We start from the raw sequence: 21613 nt of genomic DNA on the forward strand, positions 1-21613 counted from the left end.
AATTCTGAAAATGATGCATATTATAAAAAATTTTCATACTGATTTAAAAAAACGTTTGCAACTGGTTTGGCCCAGCGGATCATATGCGCACTGATTCAAGTCCTACCTGCTCTGCTTTTGATCCAGCTACCTATTGATGTACGTGGTAGCACAGTAGAAGAAGGCCCACATACCTGGGTCCTTGCCACCAGGTGGGAGACACAGAGGAGGCTCCAGGCTCCTGCCTACAGACTGGCCCACCTCTGGCTTTTGTGGCTGTTTGGGGAGTGAACCAGCAGGTGGAAGATCTCTGTGTTTACTTTGTCTTTGTAACTCTGCCTTTCAAGCAAAGTAAAATGAAATGTTAAATATACTTACATGTATAAACAATGCTATTTCTTCACAAGCTTTTTGATGGCCCATCTCTACTGAAAGCAGGATGTACTCAGTGAGAGAGAAAGTGAGAGACAAAGATGAAGAAAGTTGGAGAATTACGTGGAGACAATTCACACTATGCATTCCATTTATCCATAGAAGGAAGAGTGCATTCGAGTTGCAGCAATGTATACAGAGACTAATGTGAGGCTTTTGGGAAGGAAGGGTACTTTAGAGGCACTAAAAGATTATCTCTGACATTGAAAACGCCTGGTCTCTTGTCCTTGCCTTTCAGACTCTGCGTTCAAAGGCGTCGCCTCCAGAAGAACTGGCTGCAGTGATATGCTTATAGCTCCATTTGCAGACTTTCTTATAGGTTCATAAATGGAAACTAGAAGGAGGAGGGAAAGGAATAAAATTTAATAACTGAATAAAAATGTAAATAAAGATTTGCCTAAAATTACTTGTCCAAGAAATAATTCTCCCTCCCCCTTAAGCTAATACTTTGATAAGCTCAGTACAGTGATCCTGATTTGGAGCGTGACCTTTGAAAATGCTCTCCAGCTTGATTAAAGATGTATTAAATTTGTTTAAATAAACCTCGTTGTAATGGCACATCATTTGTAAGAAGCTATTAGGGGGCTGGAAACTGTGCTGCTGTATTTGCATGAAAATGTGCCCTGCTCGAATTGAGGATCTCTCCTGAATTAACTGCAAAGGGAAAGTGACACTTTCATAATTTTTTCTGACAAAAAAAAAAAAAAGAAAGAAAAAAAACTTTATGCAAAGCTGTTTCAGAGAACAGGCAGGCGGAGGCCTGCATGCCAATAACAGGCCCACAGATCAAGGGTGTGTCCTCAGGCCAACCGGAATTCTCAATGTTCTTGAGATATTTGGTTAAACACAATCAATAATATTCAGCTGTCAATTGCTTTGCTCCTAGAATAGTTTCATTTTTGAATCTGTGTGTGTGTACATGAATTGTATGAGAGTAACCAGATCCACAAGAAGGTTGAAAAAGAGAGCTGTGTTATCATATGCCGTGAAATCCCTCGTCTGAAATTCTCTCCCTGGCTTCAATTTTGGTGTGGTCTCTGGGTTGCGGGGATGCCTCTGCATCCTCCACCCACCACTCCCAGATGATGTATATATCTGCCAGATGTACTGTAATTCCTGCCAATGCCTCCCAAATGATCTGCCACTCTGATGAAAAGGGTCTCTCCTTTAAATCAAATCTTAAATTAAAACCTTTCACATCTTCCTGTAGGAGTCAGGGTTCTGGGCCCCATGCCAGTTTATAAAAAACTCCACCCTCTGGCCAATCACCATTTCCCCAACTTGTCAGGTAAAAAAGGCCATTTAAATATTTTTTTTTCTTTTTCTTCTTTTTTTTTTTTTTTTTCCTCCCGTCTTGTTATTGAATGGCTATTGTATTTTACTACTGAGAATTTCCAGTTTCTGTTGCTGAAAACATCCATTGGGTATCCATGATGGGAATTTTAGTCACTGTCCCTTGACAAGCATTGAAGATCAACTCCATACTATGCTTATGAAGGGGAAGGTTGGGAAATGCTGCGTAGTTTGTGATGAACCCACCTACAGTGCCACACAGACAGCTACTCCGTTTTAGGCATTAATAAGACTTTTTTTTTGGCTTCTTAAAAAAGTCTCAAGATTAGATAATATTTTCATAATTATCAGTAGGCAAACCAAACTCAACGACAAGTCTGAAATCACACAATTAGCAAGTGGTTGAAGCTGTATTTGCAGCCTGTGTTTCCCTTTAATACCTTCACCATTTTATTATACTAACTTCCAGTCAAATTTATTATCTGAAGATAAACTAAAAGACTGAGCTATGAGTCATGACTGCTAACCCTAATGGAGAGTCCCCGATTCAGAGCAAACATGGACCTGTGCCCAAAAAGACAAGCTATTCTTATAGGAAGGTATTCTACCCTGAACTATAATGACTGGAGAGGAAGAAGTATTGCCAGTCATTTAGAATCTTAACTTAAAATTTTTTTCTTTGCAAGTTGACTGGGATGCTTTCTGCCAAGTAGTACCAGTATATTTTCAGTATTGAGACCTTTAATAGATTTCTGTAAGGGCTTTGTATAATTTAGGATCACACATAGTGATCAAATATGTAAGTGCACATATGCATACACACACATAAATTAGATATGACTTGTGATGCTAGAAAACTAAATTTTGTTGGTGTCTAAATTTCCAGTGAAGGGACTCTTGAAAATTACATGACATATACAGCTTTATAGTCGGTATAGAGTTTTCTGGATTATTTTTAGTTGACAGTGTCTAATAATGACCATTATTTTATTTAGAGAATTGAAAAATCAAAATGACTTAATTCAGGGACCCTTTGCGAAAAGGCTTGAAAATGCCAGGAGCACAGTCTCTGTTTTTAGAAATCAAACCATGTTTGAAAAATATTTTATTTTGTTATTACAGTTCTAATTATTATTCCCCTACCAATTTCCCTATGAAGTAGTAAGATCAAAACATTTTAATTAAAACTTGTTTAGAATATCCCAAAAGTCCAATCCTCTCATTCAACGCACACAAAAAGAAGCAGAGAAAATCAGCAAAGAGCTGCCTCTAAGTTACAGTGAAAGGACTGGTAGTAACAGGGTTGGCTAATGGTGTAGTTAGAAGCATTTCCTGTCCTAAAGCTTCTCTGGTTCTTTTTTACTGCATTATTTGCTCATCTATTAAAATGTCTTAGATTGAATATCTCAAAACTTAAAATTTCTCTGGAAAAAAGTATCACGTCAACTTTATATATTTTGTATTCTTTCCTTTTTCATTTAAAATTCATTTTTTATTTTGTCTCATTAGCTGGTTTAAGCAAAGTTACAAAATCATGAAAGTACAGGAGAATCAGGAGGAAGTAAAGCTCAATTCTGGACATGGTATTTATTAAAATTTCTGTTACCTTCATTTCAAAAAAGTTTCTTGATCCTGCTCACAATCTTCATTAGCTTAAACTCTGAAGCTCTACCTCCATCTAACAAATTTTAAAATATTTTCTGGAAGTGGCTATTGACATTGAGGGAATGAAGGAAAGCACTTGTTTATTACCCGTATACGTGGGTTGTCACTACGATATGATATCCCCAAGACAGGTAGTAGCCCAATTGGGTATGCCTGCTTTTTCAGAGATATGTGTATATTTTGCTTGTTTATTGGTTTTGCTATAAACAAAGCAACAGTGGCTTCCATCTGAAACTTTTGCATAGAAGCACAGAACTGTCTTCTAGTTCATTTTTCTCTTCATTTGCTTTTCATTTTTAATTCACCATTCCCAGCTGAGATACTTGAGCAGATAGAATCAAACCAGCTCCAAGCTAATTGGTTCATCATGCACTTTATGATAATTTTCATTCTGGATTTTGATTAGGTCAGTATGGGGACTGCTTTGGTCAAAGCTTGTAATGATCTGCCTATTAACTTTGAAATAGGGTCTCTGACTGTAGTCATCTTATTAGATAACACAGCTGCCTTTAACTCTGCTAACCGCGAAATATTACTGGGCTGTCTTAAGGTCCTATGCTGAAGTCTAATATTTTCCGTGTTAGTTTTAGCCCTGTTTGACTCAATTTGTTACCTTCATTAGAAGTTCTAAATGTTAAGATAGGGAGATGACATGCTGTCCCCTCTTGAGAACTCTTTGCATATTTCTAGGTGAGTGAACTAAGCCACTTACTGTCTTTTTCTTGGTTCTTGGTATGATACATTCCATTGCATAGCATGGTGTTTGGCATATTGAAAATGGTCAGTGCAGACTGTTACTAATGCAACAGCTCATTGCAATGCATTTTTTGACAAAATATGACATGGAGACTGTAGATTTTATGTAAGATTCAAAACAAAGCAAATGCACTTCAATTTCCTTGATTTTTATTTGTAGTTTTTTTTTTTTTCTTAATTTTGAGATTGCTGTAATTTAGGGAAGTGGAAGTATTAGCGCACTTGATTTTATCTCACTTTCACTTCATTCCTTCATATCCTATCGGGTTTGCTTAATTCTTTATAGGCCTTGTTAGGTGTCGATTTCTGTGAAACTACATTTCACTCACTGCCTTTGAGCGAAACGCTGGAGAGGGAGAGACAGGCTGCTCTGCTTTGAGGCAGTTACTGTAGGTGGGATTAACATGTCCTAGGATATCTTGTTTGGTGTGACAGACTTAGAAACTTGGTGTTATTTCGTTACTGTTTGTCTTGTTTTGTATAATTTAGATAATCTGCTTTATTGGATTGGGTGCCTAAATTTAGCCAATCAACATAACAACATGTAGCGACACACCCTGGAAGTGAGCAACACTTCTTCTGAAGTTCACTCTTTCCTTGACGCACAGGAGTTTGTAGTAGATGTCAAAGAGGGTCTGCTTGGCGATACGGCTGCTTCATGCTGCAAGGAGCAGTTGGAAGGCCAGGGACGACACAGTCAACACTGCGGAAGGAAGACTCGGTTACCTCCTCTGTGGTCTTGCCTTTTCTCCAACAGCCTGCTTTTATTGTTTATGAGCTTAGGTTTTTGTATGTTTGTTTGTCATTTGTGTTTTTGTCTCTGAGGATTTAACACTTTGCAGCATTACTATCAGGTTTTTCCAAGGGAAAAGCTGATAATTCAGTTGTAAGGCAATGTACAAATCTCTTTCACCTGGGATAAGTTAAGCAAGTTCCATGAAAGGATTCCAAAAGCAGAACAAGAGAACAAGACCTCTCCTCTCCACTCCCCGCTTTGTGGAAGCCTGGGAAAGTAGAAGTCTGGCTGGAATGTGGCAGCCACTGTGTCACCATGAAGTTGGGAACAAAGACTGAATAGTGAATGGAAAATTAAGAAACTATTTCCTGATGATAATCAATTTTTCAGTTAAGATGACTGACATATTCACTTCTCTCTTATGCAGTGAGTTTGAAATCATTACCTGTATTGCCTAAAATGTACTTAAGAGACATTCAAATGGCTTTTGGTTTCCTTAGCCTAGTTCCATTTTCATAGTCACTCCGGCAAGAGTTCAGAGACAAGCCTGTAAAATTATAAATTGAATTTAAACCTCTGAAAGAAAAGTCTCCACAATTTTTTTCAGTATGCCTTCCTGAAGATGATATTGAAAAATTGTAGAACTGTTGTAAAATGACTGAGATTACATAAAATTTCACACAGAATTTAAGCATTATTTTAAATGCCAAGTTTTTTTTTACTGATGGGTCCGTATCATATGGATAGTTGACTCAAAAAGAACTGACTTATTAATTATGATTGTTTTTAATGTAATTTTATTTTTCATGTCTTAATTTCTGTAAAATTACTACTAAGTAATATTGGCAATGATTTTCATGTACTTTTCACTCTGCTGGTCATGCTGATGTAAAGAGTTAAAGTCAGATGTCATCACATTCTCTGTCAAATTTGCATTTAATTGTACACAATTATTAGAGGAAATGCAAAATAGGAAAGGATTCCTAGCTCATATCCTACAGTTTGAAAGCATTTTAAACACTTGAAACCATCAAAATTATAACCAAGAAATGTGAGTGCAAATATTTTAGAACTTTAATTTAGATTTAGAAAAATACTATTATTAAAAAGAAAATGATCATAGTTCTCTTATTCTGTGTTCTATCCCAGAGGCAAATAAGTGGTACCATGTGTCACTGTGCGGACCATAGGAGGACCAACATTTTAAAATATAGTCTTGTAATTTAATATGAAAAACATGCAACCAATAAGACTAGCTGTTGTAAACAGAGAAAGTCATTATTATCTCTAGAACTTCGCATTAAAGCAGGAAAAGAACCAGGGAAAAAAACATGGACATTCCTAGGAAATGGTACTGTACGCAAGCTCTCTGAGAGGAAGGATCTGCTAGGTAATTGACTTGCGTTTCCTCTTTTCAAGTGCATCTCCTGATGGAGTGCTCTCTATCCCTGGGTTCCTATGATATTAACAGGAGAAAGCTCTGTCCCTTTTTTATGGCCTCGTGAATATTAATAAAGGCATTAGGAGTAAAAACTTGGAGAGCATTTTGTTAAAGCCAGACTAGTATAAGTAGCACATCACTGCTGAATACCTGAAATACTTGTCTGTAATTGAATACACTTGTTGTCTGTTTCTATATGGGAGAGGATCTAAAGTGTGCACACTTCCCAGACACATTCAAGTATATGATATACCAAGTAATGATTACATCTCCAGGAGGTGACGTCTCCTGTTAGGATTTCCCATTGTCCACTGGGAAATTATTTTCTGATTGCATGAAGACCTAGGGGTATCCCCCACACTTGGTGTACTTTCATGGATTCATTTCTTTTCACTTGCAGATCTGGCATTGACTCCCCTTCCTTCTGTTCCTCTTTCTATAATGTTCCCTTTTCTGTTGTGGAATAGTCAGGGTTTGTAGCTGGCCTGTGTCCTTAACAACTCCATTGCATTCACTTACACATTTTGTTCTGTTACTTCACTTTCCTTCATTACAGCTTTTAGTTACTCCTACCACCTAAAGGGAATTGCTCATATATGCAATTGTATGGCACTTACTCTCAAATCTTATTGTTAAGTCCTCACCAAAAACAATTTTTCAGATCTTGACATAGCTTCCTTAAGTAGATCATACCCTCCCTGAAGGCAGACATTACACCTTGTAGCTCTTCATGTACCCCATATTGTGAACACAATGACCTATCTGATATAATTCATATCCTCTTAATAAACAATTTTTGTCTGACATGATACCTATAGTTGAGATAAGTTTTTCTATTATGAGTCATGGTATTATTTGTTCCTTCTCTGCAATTAATTCAGTGGAATTTCCAGCTGGAACATCATGTCTGTGCAATTTATCTTAGGGCCACTCCTGTTTTCCACTGGGGACATGGTCTCCTAGTTTGGTATCTGTGTGTGCTCAGGGTAGGCACCTGGTAGAAGGTCTGTTCCCACACTTGCAGATGGGTGCTAGGGAGCATACCGCCCCCTCGTGAAAACTGGCTTGCTATTGAGAGAAATACCTTATGTCCTCTGATCCAAAACCATTCTGCATGTTTTCCTTACCAGGATTTAAAGAACATACTCTGTTCCCTTCCAAATGTGAGAAGTTGAATTTCAAAATAAAATGTGTCACAATAGCAAGAAAAAAAAAGTGGAGAGATTCCTTATTTCACTATCAGTCAATGTGCCTTACTTTTCCTGGTCCTGCATGTAGCGCAAGAGTTTCAAAAACACTCTAAAAAAAAAAAAAGATCAATACACGTGTTTGTGCTGTAAATCTGGATTGTTTAAAAAGAAATGTCAAAGACATATTTCCCTCAGTGATCAATTCAGACATAAGATTAACAACTTCTCATCTTTGTCCCCCAAACTTGTGTAAATCCTGCTTTATACTCCCATGGAAAGTAGAAAATTTTGCTCTTCTTATCTAAACCAGCATTCACAGTCCTGGTAAACAAGACAGACACACAACCACTTTTTAGGGACTAAAAGAAATTTCAGCAACTTTTCTTAAAATTATGTATCTTTCTGGAGTATATGCAGTAATTTACTACAGAGCAAATAAACAATTGAGACCAACCCTGAACCAAGCATCTTGTCATGTTGCTATGTGAACAAACATCAGAAGAATGTTCTGCCATCCAGTAGAATTGATAATCCCTCTTAAAATGCAAATGTTGCTTCTAAATATGCTAATACATCAAACCACTTAACCACAATTGGTTTGTCAAATTACTAGTCACTCACCCAGTAGGATGCTGAGCTGATGGCATGGAAGCTGTTAGGTAAGTATGTGAGGAAATGACAGGAATCCAGAGATCTGTGCAAGGTATGGTGCCTACATGAAATTTTCAGAAAACCAGTTGGCACATCAGCTGAAGTTGTCAAAACAAGTTAGGCTAACAGAAATGTAGTTGCAGAATTTCAATCTTCAATTTCAGTATGTTGTCTAAATGTGAACACGTTCAGGTTTGGTATTTTTTTCTTACTAAGATAGATCTAGTTAGCTTGTCTCTTTGATCCTGTGTTTTATATGGACAAGAACATAGAAAAAGCTATTTTTTCAAATACAGGGTGATTTCCCAGTCTATTCACAGCACCAAATCAAAATCAACAGTGAAAAATTCTTTTGTAAATGCCTAGAGTGAATGAATAGGATCAGTTAGACCAAAACCAGCTGGGTCAGGGACTACGCAAGACCCAGCTCCCTGCTAAGTCCTCGCTCCCACTGGTGAGCATGAGAACTGGGAAGGTGAGGGGAGGAGGCAGGGGGAGACAAGGCGGACAGAACTCCAACCATGATGAGAACTGCAGGATCTGTGTTCTGACAATTCAGCATCAGTACATGTCAGAATTGAGCCTCCTCAGACGCTAAGAGTGTGCAATAGATGGCATGCCCAAATGCACAGGTCCTTTGGGGGCTGCAGAGGACACCTTGTATACTATAGCAGAGGATGGAGGGCAGAGCAAATTGGACAACTCTCCCAACAAGCATTGACAGCAAGTATTTGTGTGAATGGAGACTCCAAGGTAGCCTATGTTCAATGGACTATTAAAACCACTTGAGCAGGATCGTCAAACCATGCTCCATATTTGGGACCCTAGAATGACGTTGGATGGCCGTTTCCCATCCCTGGGTACTGATGTGGTTAAAATGTTGTGTGTGCCTTCTCCCATTCTCTTCCCCTTTCCCCAAGACACAGGAAGAAGAAAAAGAAAATTGGAAATAATGGTCTCATCCTCTTTCCCCTAATCCTTAATTCATCCCACCATAATCAGTGATCCACATGGTTATACATCCTTCTGAACTAGGTAAACATCATTAAAAATAAAATCTTTCTAAAAAGGGGAAAAAACAAAAAGACCCAGTTCCCACATATTTGCTAAGGGATAGTCCACATATTACTATTCTGGATTTTCCTTTTTAAGATATAAGTATATTGAGGCACATTCACTAACAGAAATAGTGTCTACACATTATATGATACTAGGTCATACAGAGATAATATACTGTAGGAGAAAATTGGTACCTTTTTAAGGAGATACAGTATGCTGCTTTCTTACTCCAAATATAATGATTTGTAGAGAAAGTAAGACTATTGGGAGGTTGAAATGTTTGCAGGTGAAAATCATGTTTTGGTAATGAAAAACATATTTAAGATGACATGCAAGAGTTCCAGCACAAACAAAATGAATGTATCATTTTTCCGTTTGATATTTTCTTGACTTTGCACATTTGCTATGATGAGAACATAATATTTCCATTATTAGCAATGATTACGATTTAAGTATGAGTGAAGAATGTGTCGTTGGGAAGAATTTGGTCAAGTCTTTACAGCTTCTCCTGACAGTACACAACTGTGTTTAGGGAACGTGGAATGTGCCATCTCACTGTTCCAAGTAATTACCATGCGGTAACAGATCCTTTAAATATAAATTCAATGCATATTTAGGAGCTAAGCACACTTAATTGAAAGTGCTACCAGTTGTCTATTCTAATGAGCTGCTAGCTAAATAGGAAAACACCCATAGATTGTAAGTCTTTTACTCTGAAACCTTAAAATAATTTAGAGGAAGAGAAGTAGACGTGGGATTCAAGAAGTAGTTGAGCAACGTCACAGTTGTGAGTTTTACCTCCTGTCTCAGCAAAGATTTTCCTGTCTTTTTAGTTACATGTCTTTTCATATTCTTGATGTCTTGGTAACAGTATTTTTTTTTATTATAATAGACCCACTTTTGTCCACATGGCATTCAACATGTTTCTGTTCAGCTTAAATTTCATTTTACTTTGTCTCTGAAAACACAAAGTATCAAATTTCCTGACTTGATGATAGGTGGACTTGAAGCAGTGATGTCATGAGATGGAAATCGATATTTGTTATACAACCTGAGTACTAATTTGAGGAATAGCCTCAGTTAATGACAGCCTCTGCTTACTCTATTACAAATGCATAATTTTTTAAATTGTCTTTGCGTACACACATGAGTCTTCCTTAAATAATGAATGATTATCACTTAATTCTTGCAAGTGACCCTGAGTGTTGCTGTCTATTTTCATTTAGAAAGTGAAAATGAAGGGATCTACATTGTTATGCAAAAGCTGCTCTTCATATTGTCTGATAAAGACTTGTGATTAATCAGATTCTTCATCATCAGCGTATGAAGGTAGTAGTTCTTTCTCGACTTTGTAGCAGCCAAAAAGGGGATATGAGAATAGATGCTATCCAAATAAATCCCTCAGAAATTATTTCTGGACATAAGCTATATTCTTCATTATAAATTTAAAATGAAGCCTTAGAAACAGAGGAACATTGATTCAGGGTGTTGTTAGATATACACAGGTCTGAAGTCAGGAAAATAAGCCATAGAAATAGATCTGGAAGAAATCTTAAATCTTTGAAGAAAAATACTCGGTAACTCGGCAAGAAGCGGTGCCTCTCTATGTTCTCTGAAGAGCATGTCTTTCTGCCCTAAGATTGAAAGGAGTTGATCTTATTCTTCACCCACTTCCTTACTGCCAGACTGCTCTTCAAAATAACATCACTGTGGTCAGTTTAGTTCAAGAAAGATAACTACTTAGTCATGTTAGACTACAGTAAGAAAATACCACAGATTTCTTGGTTTAAACAGAAGAAACTGATTTCAAAAATTCCATGGAAAATGAAATTTGACGACACACTATTTTAATGCAATACATTTGCAACTGTTACATATCTTCTTCATAGTATGTATTTTACATGAAATTATTATGATCCCTTTTATTTCTCACAGTGCTTGAGGATAGAACATCCAAAAACACTGTACCAGCAAGGTGGATTCCATTCTGAGGTTTTTTCCCTTTGGTGTGTAGATGTCTGATCTCTCCCGACGTGTCCTCGGGATTTCTGCGTGAGACAGGAAGGAAGAGAGAGAGACAAAGTATGTGGTTTCCCTTCTCATATGCATGCTGCTCCTATTATGAATATTTCAAACAGGATATCATACAACCCTAACTATCTTCCAAAGAGATCAGCTCCAAGTATTGTCACTTTAGAGACTACAGCTTCAACTGGACATAGCCATTTATTCCATAACAGATATTAAATGACCATTTTTAAAACAACACTTAAACGTAGACTGCAGATATCAAAGAAGGGCATATAATCAAATGACTTCAGAGATTTTCACCAGATTTCTTTCCATGTACTGGGAAGAGCACTGGCGCAAGCGTGTTTGCCAACTGATTTCAAATTCCTGTTATGTAAGCTTCTGATCATGTTGGACTTCGAATCCTATGACTTTAATATTTATGTTGTATGATGAATTACAATGCATGCAAAGTGCATGCATACATATGCTTAGGACATAAATTAATATATGTTTTTAAAATATCTAATGAATATGATTCCAAGTATAATTAGATAAAAGGGACATGCAAAAACTAAGAAGGCATTTGAGGGGCCTGCACGCTGGTCCATCAGGTTAAGCCACCACTTTGGATGCTAGCATTCCATATCAAAGTGCTGCTTAAGTCCTGACCGTCTCACTACCAATCCAGCTGTGTAATAAGGCACCTGAGACCCAGCTAAATGACTAGGCTTTTGCGTTCAGCCTTCCCTAGACCTGATCGCTACAGCCATCAGGACAGTGAACTACTGAATAAAAGACTTTTGTCTGTGTCTCTCTTCCTCTTTTTCTCTGGCATTCTCCCTTTCAGAAAACATTAAGAAGCACTGAAAAAAAAAAGCACTATAATTGGCCACCATCACCCAATTGCAAGGTAAGATCCATCTGGTCTTTGATCTTTCCCTTATTTCATTGAATTTCATGGAATTGTGTTAATTATAACAAACATATGGTGCAGAACCAATTCCTCTAAATACCTTCTTAGAGAGCAAATTCCTCTAAATGCATTCTTATTATATTGGATCTATACTTTTAGCAACAGTAACAATGAAAGCAAATTTTCAATAAACATGACTAGGAGACTTGGATTTTCTAAAGGATCCATTTTTCCTGAGATTTCTAATATTGTCTTTTTTTGGTTGTTGTAGCTTCATTTTTGGGTGTTGACTGTGACAAAGCTGCTTCATTAGTATACCTCTCCCCTTTACCTTCAGCTTCATCTTGCTCTTCAATGCAGGATTCAGTAAATTGATATTCACCTGAGTACCAAAGAGCCTGTCATTTCACCTTTCGGGCAAACATCAGCTCCCTCAATCGGACTTCTGCTGTATGCAAAAGTAATAACTTCAACTCAGAAAGCATGTTTTACCACATTACCTCTTGTCTTACTAAACAAAATTCCCAGACAAAAATTTCATGAGTAAGTGTTGACGAACCAGTTCCAGTTAATCCAAAAAACCAAGATGAGATTTTGAAAATGAGTGTTATCTAGAAAGAAGGTGAGATACAAAAACCATTTGGGTTGAAACTTGAGTCATTTCAGTTAGATCAATTTACTTACTGAAATGCAACTTAGGAAAGAGTGAAATTCTTCAACTTTACATGAACTTTCAGAGTCCATTTGCAAGGTGTCATTTTCTGTTTTGTTTCCTCTTGTGTTCATTGTGCTTTTTCTATATTACTCTCAATTGCTAGTGTTTTGAGTAGAAAATGACATTACTTTACTAAACTCAAGTTGACATCGGTGAGAATGGCAGCCTGGCAGGTGTGAATGCTGTCCAAGAACAGAAGTGGGTGTGCCATCTCACCTGTGAGTTGTGAACCACAGCCTCATGGAGCTAAGGATCTCTGGAGATGTGAGCTAATTAGCCAGCTGACAAAAGAGGTTTTAGGTGTTTGACACAAAGTACCGTGATATCTAGGCGATAGAACCTGTCCTATGGTATTTCACATCATTTCAAAATGACACCAAAAACACAAGCAACGGTCTTCAGATGATCTCTTACAGCACCTTCTACCATGGGTTCTCAAAGAAGGTAAATAGCTGCTGATCAATTTGAATTAGCGTAACTGCATCCAGACTGCTACGAACAACCACAATAGTATATGCAAGCTCTCCTGAGTTATAAATGCGGTAGGACAGATGAGGAAGAATCAAAATTAAATGTGACAAAGGAAATTCTGGCTTAAGGGTTTGAAGCAGCCCACTACCTTGCACTTGACTTTAGATGTGATTTGAGTAGACTGGGTGGTATCAATTGGCATGCATCACAAATTCATGTGGAATGACTCCAGACGATGATCACAAAATGTACATGAGGGGAAAGTGATAATCCTAAAAACCTATCCTTTAGAAATAATATTACTAAAATCTATAATTACTCATGTATCTGAAATTCTTTAGAATTCCCTCACTGAGGGGTTTGAAAATGAAATCACATTAGACCTTGTTATTGGGTTGGATGAGAGTTTTCTGAAATGAGTAATTTAAATAGTAGCTTCAAAAGACACCATTCATAGATTCTCTATTATAAAGTGAAACACAGCTGCATTGTATTTTATTTAAACAAATGAACTTCTTGGCAAAAACTGTTGCAGCTCATATAAAAGTCTGCTGTAAATTCATGTTTCTCTGAAGGCTTTATGCATAGATTGATCATCTACTCTTCCTTAGGGTAGTTTATTTAAGGTAGGTTCCCCCCGAATGCACCAAAGCCTTAGTAAGGGGAGCAGAGAGAAATGGTAGCTATTGATGTAAAGCAAACAAAAGATAGATGATCTGATAGAAAATTTTCATAAAGGTATATTGTTTAAATGCATAACCTGTCCTTCTCCAGAACAAGGAATTACTTTAAAAATTCCATTTCAAATACAGAAGTGTCCAGTGTACCTGCAGTGAAATGTGATGCCCTTACAGCCATTGCGATTTTCTTTCACTCTTGCTTGGTAGAGTCGTGAGAACATTAGTCCAACCGTGAGACTATCATGCTGCAAACATGATGAAACTAAGACCTTAAGAATATAGTGACACAAGGTACCGGTGTTGTCATTCTGCTTTCACAAGCCCTGGCAAAGATTCTGTGGCAAGGATAAGCCAAAAAGAGGGGAAAAAAATTCCCAACTGCAGATATATAACCTTTTGGATTTTTGTCATGGGTGACTACAAAATCAGATCTCTGAAACCACCCTATTCCCCAAAAGTCTATACAGAGCCAGGAAAGTTGGGCTCAATATTTTTTTGCTATCATTCCAATAGTACTATCTTGGGAAGAGAATATTTCCAAGAAAGTATGTTCAGTTCTGGAAATGCTAATGGGTTGGCAACATTCCCCCAAGTCTTTCTAGCTTGAGGGAGGGAATGAGGGCAGAGTGCATGAAGTTACTGAGAGTACTTGCATTTCCTAACTTCTCCAAAGTGTTTACCTACCAATCCCTAGTGCTTAGCTTTCCTGTGAAATAACTCCTATTCCTGGGAATGTGAAAGTGCCTGCATGGTTAGGGTGGTGCTGGGAACACACTGTTAGCTGGCTTGTGTGCTTAAAGCTCACAGGTTTGGTCACCCCAGATCAAATGCTTGATTTCCAACCAGTAAAGAGGAAGTAGATTTAGATTCGAATTTGTTTAGGGACGAGATCATGCTGAGAGGCAAATGAATAGCCACTGTGGGGAATTTATTTCTCCTGCTGAAAAAGCAAAGGCTAATAATAATTGAGTTTGATTTGCAAAATGTACAGCTTTACAATAATCATATGATACCTAGTAATTTTGAAATTGAGGTAAAAAAAGGAAGCACTTCAGAAGCCGGAATTATGAAAATCAAGAAGTTGCTTAAAATATTTGAGAGTGTGCTTAGAAAATCAAATGCCATATGCTTTATTTGCTTCTGAAGAGGGATCATGTTTTCCCTTGGAACAAATTGCACACACAGGTGTTTGATACAGGGTTTATAAGCTATCAGGAGGAGACAGAATGTTTGGGGTTGGGGTGGGAGGTGTTAATTTGGGGAAGGTGGCATGTGATGAAGGTGGGATGGGGAGAAGAGACAGTTGGAAAAAGAAATTTCTTTGCCATATTTGCAAACTGGATGGGGTTGTCAGAATTTGCCACCAAAGTATTAACCGTTTTGTTCTAGCAGTATGATCAGGGTTGTGCTTCTCAGCTTCTTGGCTTGTAAGTCACTGGTTTAAGGGAAAAGGGAGAACTGATGGAATATCATATATATTTACTCATTCTCTGTATACTTCTGCCAATTATATTGAAGTCTTATGTGAGGCTGGATTACTATGTTTTCCCCTGACTGGATGAAAAAGAAATCATAATCACCTGTAGTCTGGTGAGAAAAGAACCATTTGGTTGCTTGACACACTAACAGGTTTTGACACAAGAGTTCATCAATACTTGCTACATAGACATCAATGCATTTTGAGGGGGTTGGATATGAGGGTACTTTAAAAGATTATTAGGGGGCCCGGCGGTGTGGCCTAACGGCTAAAGTCCTTTGCTTGAATGCCCCGGGATTCCATATGGGCGCCGGTTCTAATCCCGGCAGCTCCACTTCCCATCCAGCTCCCTGCTTGTGGCCTGGGAAAGCAGTTGAGGACAGCCCAAAGCCTTGGGACACTGCACCCGCGTGGGAGACCCGGAGGAGGTTCCAGATTCCCGGCTTCGGATCGGTGCAGCACCGGCCGTTGCGGCTCACTTGGGGAGTGAATCATCAGATGGAAGATCTTCCTTTCTGTCTCTCCTCTCTGTATATCTGACTTTGTAATAAAAATAAATAAATCTTTAAAAAAAAAGATTATTAGGAAAAAATGAAATTTCAGGTGAATATTTTGATGTAAAGATGTTAAGGTACACATATAATTTTTAAATAATCTACCTTTTCCATGAACTGTTTTGAAAACCCCTAGTGTATCACATCATGGAGTGTTGTTCTTCAGTTCGAGTCTATGATAAAACATCGCTGATGCACATTGACCTAGCTTCATGAAATAGGGTATATGGCTTGACATTTCATTTCATGGCTGTAGGATAAGAGAAAACAGAACCAAAAATGATAAAGTATTGATTAAAGAGTCTCAGGTTTCACCCCACATATCTTTTAGTAGTTGACTGGCTTTACAGCTAGTGTGCAGACTATCATAAATTTATCTGTATGACAATTATCTTGATCCAAAAACTAAATTTAGCCATATTTGTTCTATGATCTAGGTACTTCAATAGCTTAAACTAATCACAACAATTCTTTTGTGAGTCCCCTTCTTAATTGATTTATAGAAGTTAGCCCGTATCTATTTCATTTCTTTGCTTTTTTTTTCCCCTCCGTTTTCAGGATGTTATCAGAATCAAAGGTACTAAGGAAACTGAAAAGAAGACAGTTGAAAACTCTGGAAGTATATTTTAAAATGCATGCATGCAGCTGAACATTATGGGCAAAAGATTATTTACAAAAATTAACCAGCTTAATCATTAAAATTTTTTGATCAGCTTTTTAAAAAATCTAACCAGATTTTTTATGAGCTGCAAAAACAAAATGTTTAAATGGTTATTATTATTCTTTGTATAAGTATTAAGTTCTAGAAGTAAGGTCCACCATATTTTAGTTTTTGAAATTCAAGTTGTAATGTTTGAGTAAATATTTTTTAATTAAAGTAATAATGATTGGGTGTTAAAGAGTAAATTGGGGGTGGAGAGCTAGACTAAAGTGATTTGATATTGGAAATTCTGAATATCAAATGATGACCCAGTAGCATACAAACACCCCAATCAGTGCTCAATTTATAAAAATGGGCTGTATATAACTATGATACGCAAGCTCAGTAATAAAAAGAGATCCTTTACAGCAATCTTTTATAATGTTTCTCTATGTTGCTCTTCATTTTTTCTTCCTTTTGCACCGCAGTGAAAATTCACAGAGTTTATTTTTCCTTTTATGTTAAAGGAAAAGTTGGCTACTCTGGACAATCACAAATAGTAACAAGCAAATGGTAATGTTAGGAATAAAGAAATAGGCATTTAGAGGAAGATGAAATAGGTCTTTCCTTATAACACAATATTTTTTAAGGACTAGGATTATTATTTTGTTTACATTATGTGTTTATTTTATTAAGAATTAACCCTGAGGTGAAACAGATTGAGGAAGATTCTCTCTCTTTTTTTTTTTAAAGATTTACTCATTTTTATTACAGCCAGATACACAGAGGAGGAGAGACAGAGAGGAAGATCTTCCGTCCGATGATTCACTCCCCAAGTGAGCCACAACGGGGGGCCGATCCGAAGCCAGGAACCTGGAACCTCTTCCTGGTCTCCCATGCGGGTGCAGTGTCCCAATGCATTGGGCCATCCTCAACTGCTTTCCCAGGCCACAAGCAGGGAGCTGGATGGGAAGTGGAGCTGCCGGGATTAGAACCGGCGCCCATATGGGATCCCGGGGCTTTCAACGCGAGGACTTTAGCTGCTAGGCCACGCCGCCGGGCCCGATTCTCTCTTTTTTAAAACAGTTTCTCTCTGATAGCAAGATAATAGATAACAATTCCTCATTTATATTATGTGGATAGTCACACTACTTGTAATGGAAACCTTAAATATGTTATTAAGATAATGAATGAGTTTTTTTAATACAGAATGAAGTTATTACTTAATTGTTGGTTTGGCAGCTATATTTTTGAAAAATTATTTTGCTATCTTAAACATTTTGTTCAGCTCAAGTTCATAAGTTCATATGCTGATTATTTAATAGTCTAATATTCAAGTTTATATTCCAGTTAAAACTTAACTCCAAGTTTAATGTGGATGCTTTTAGTTATACTTTAAAAATGAAAATCAATTATACCCCAAAATGTTTAAAACATATCATATGAAATATGATTACTCTTTAATTCAATGATATATATATATATATATATATATATATATATATATATATATATAGAAACAATTATAAGTTTTTAGGTAGAAATTGTAATATATTCAGTAGTTGCACTAATCTTATTGTCGGTCACCTGCTTTTGCTTGCAATTATTTTCTGTAAACTGATTAACTATATACATGCAGTTCAAGCCTAAATTATGTGCTGAAAAGGTTGTCATACATAGAATATTAGCCAAGTAACTTTTAAAAGGCAAAACTTCCTGTGTTCTATTTAGGCCAAGTCTTAGATTTTTCACTCAGTATCCAGGTAAAATTCTCAGAGTGTAGCTGATAATTAAGGTAATTAGAACTAAAGGCATTAGTCATTCCAACAAGAATACCACTTCCAGATTTTGTAGTTTTAAGCCAGAAGAACAGAAACCAGACCAATATGGAGCCAAGTTTGACTGACTCAACATAACAACACTGAGATGTGATGGTGTTGGCATAATGACATCATCACTCTCTCGGGACCAATCTTTGCAGTGCAGGTGGCAAGCCTAGACTGATCTCATCGAGAAATAACTAACCCACACAAACCAACTTTTTTGAGCTCTAGAATTATTTTTTTCTGTCTAATCTCATCACTGAAATAAATTATCTACACAAGTGGCATTTCAGTTTGAAATTTTAAGACATTATAGGTAGTCGATGACCAAACTTCATACTCCACTGTGAGAGTATATATTGATCTAGCAATTAAATTTTTAATATTATATCAATTGTAACAGCATGTTGTATAAAAGCCTAACAATCACAGTGTGTTTCACCAAGCCTTTTCCACTTATCCTTCTTAGGGCCTATGCAAGTATAATCTCAAAGTTGATAACATAACTGATCAGCTGCAGAAAGAAATGTGCAAATGACATTATTGGGAACAACTTCCCATCCACATGGCTTCTCCCTGTTTCACAAATATAGTAAAGATAGAAATGGAAAGTGGTTTTTGAAGACTCAGCAATCCAAAATCAAAACCATTGATCAAAAGCTGTTTTTACGATCCCGTGCGAAGGTCTAGTTTATGGTTCTTTGAATGATACCAGGGTTGAATGACACAGTATTGAAACAGAATTAAGAAACTCTAATGCAAACATGATCCAAATTATGCCTACATGGTAATTACATGGTAGTATTGTGATTGCTTCTACACATTTGATTCCTCGAAATATCCCCATTACAGCATGTTCTAGATAACCAAGACTTCTACTGAATTAACAAAGCAAAGTTTGAAATCTGAAAATGAGGATTAATTACATAACCAGTCACTACTCTTCATTGACAGTTTAGTATTTATTCCTATAATCCCAGGGAGCAATTATTATTCACCCACCTACCATGAGAACAAAGATGAGCAGAACTCAGCTTGCAACATTTATGTTCACATGAACTTTGCTTTATGGAACAGAGAGCCAAATGTTTAAGAAAGAACAATAATCCATTTACCAAAATACAAAGGCAATAGTCTTCAGGAGATTACTTTGTTCTGTCTTGGTAAGTTATGACAGGCAGAAGAAAGTTGACATTCTATTTGTACCTATGATTTGAAACTTACACTGTTTCCTTCTTTCAGTCACTCATTACAAAAACCATCACTAACCATGAAAGGTTCTAGAAGTAGAAGCTCTTTCATTTAGATGGCTTCAAGAGAGCCTTGCTCTAACAGATGGTTTGGTTAATTACAAAATTAAACTTTGTTCTGTTGAGACATGATTTCAGTGAATAATATTTTCCAGACAGAATTCAATAGGCAACTTGTGGTTGAGTAGCCTTCTGCCCAAAAAAGGGAACCAGGTCATTGTGACTACCTTCTACATTCAGAGGAGCATGATGGTAGAGGATGTTAACTTGACTACCGCAGAGACTGAGTTCCAGTAACCTTATCAGGGTCTAAGAGAGTGACTCTACCCCAAGAATTGTGAAAGAGGGTTGTTGAAATAGCACCTGGCATTTCACACTGAACTCCGGTAACACTTGCTGATTCACTGACCACAGTCAGGGGAAAGTACACTGTATGTTTGGCTGCTCTTCCTGGGGGAGTCCTGCTGGTAAATATGAACTCATCTCAGAAATCACAGGTTCACATAAACACATGGGAAAGCAGCAGCTTTGAATTTTTCTGAAATGGGGTAATTGAAATAAATCTTATATGCTGAAATTTGTAATGGTTAAAAATAGAAATTTAAATATTTGTCAAAGGGATGCATAACATAAATTGTTTCATTATTGTTTCTATACTCATATATACTGCTGAGAAGCAATTGAGATAATCATCATCTGGTAATTCCAGAATTTTGATTATTGGTAAATATTTTTCTGCTTGATATTTTGGAAATATTTTGCTTCATTACTCTTTGACTAATCTGAGTGGGTTAATGGAGAGGCTTTGATGGTTAGGCCACTAGTTCTGATACTTTCAGTTTCAGAAATAGTATCTCATCAGAATAGAACTAACTAAAACTTACTGGGATGTGAAATAAGTTATAAAATTGATGACAAGTGTCATTGCATATGAGATTTTACATTTAACTTTGCCTCTATAGGAATAGTGTTTTGAACACAGCCCTAGTTACATTTAAATCTTAGATTCATAGTGGTACCATTCTGCTCTCTATTTTTTGCTTGCTCTTCATATACAAAAAAAGGATATAATTTATAGACCACCTGATAAATGTACCATTGTTTTTGCTAAGCCATATTTTATAAAGAATACTTCATAAGCAAATGTATCATACAGAAACTGTCACCTAAAAAGTCATATGATTGTTCCATTATGAAAATTCTCATCTTCAGTTTTTTAAATTACATCTACAGTTGTCATTTTCTGTTTGCTTGTTATTTGGAAATGACAGTTACATAATGTCATGATCACAAATTTTCATCTTTTTTTCACCAAGGTAAATTTACCATAATGTGTAGCATACATTGAAAGGGCCATTTCAAAATCAATAAATGATTACCCTGTTATTAAAATATGACTATTAGAATATGACTACCAAATTTGGGTGATTTTGGTAAATGTTTGCTTCTACTATAAAATATTTAAATAGAATTTAGGCTCTGAGAACTTTTAAAAAACACTTCTTTTTTAATAGTGATAAGCTGGCCTTGTGGTCTGACTTAGGGATAGAATTCTAGAAAAAGAGTCATAACATTTGCTTGAAAATCATTACAAAAGTACTGAAATATCAGATACACTGATAAGAACAATTCTATGAGTTGACATGAGAATAGATAATCAGCATTTATTATTATTATTATTATTATTATTATTAATGCTTCCTAGCATTATAGATTATTATTTTTATTTTATTATTATTATTCTATATTATTTCTTTTCATTTTAATAATATTGTAACAACTTAGGAAATTAGCCAGCAGAATCCTTGTTGAATTATTTGCAAACAGAAAGATACTAAGTCATCAACGTGGTAAGAAGTTCTTTACGGCTAAGGT

At 36.6% G+C, this 21613-nt stretch overlaps 1 long non-coding RNA gene across 1 annotated transcript; it reads right to left on the minus strand.

Annotated features, from left to right (window-relative positions):
- Window positions 1-498: 498 nt before the first annotated feature.
- LOC131480302 (uncharacterized) lies at window positions 499-19795 on the minus strand. The gene is made up of 3 exons (XR_009245400.1): window positions 19604-19795; window positions 7560-7601; window positions 499-745 (listed from the first exon to the last, which is right to left on the minus strand). It is a non-coding gene; the product is annotated as an uncharacterized LOC131480302 (long non-coding RNA).
- Between the last annotated feature and the right edge of the window lie 1818 nt (window positions 19796-21613).

The sequence above is a fragment of the Ochotona princeps genome, chromosome 5, assembly GCF_030435755.1.
Source record: "Ochotona princeps isolate mOchPri1 chromosome 5, mOchPri1.hap1, whole genome shotgun sequence".
Lineage (NCBI taxonomy): Eukaryota > Metazoa > Chordata > Mammalia > Lagomorpha > Ochotonidae > Ochotona > Ochotona princeps.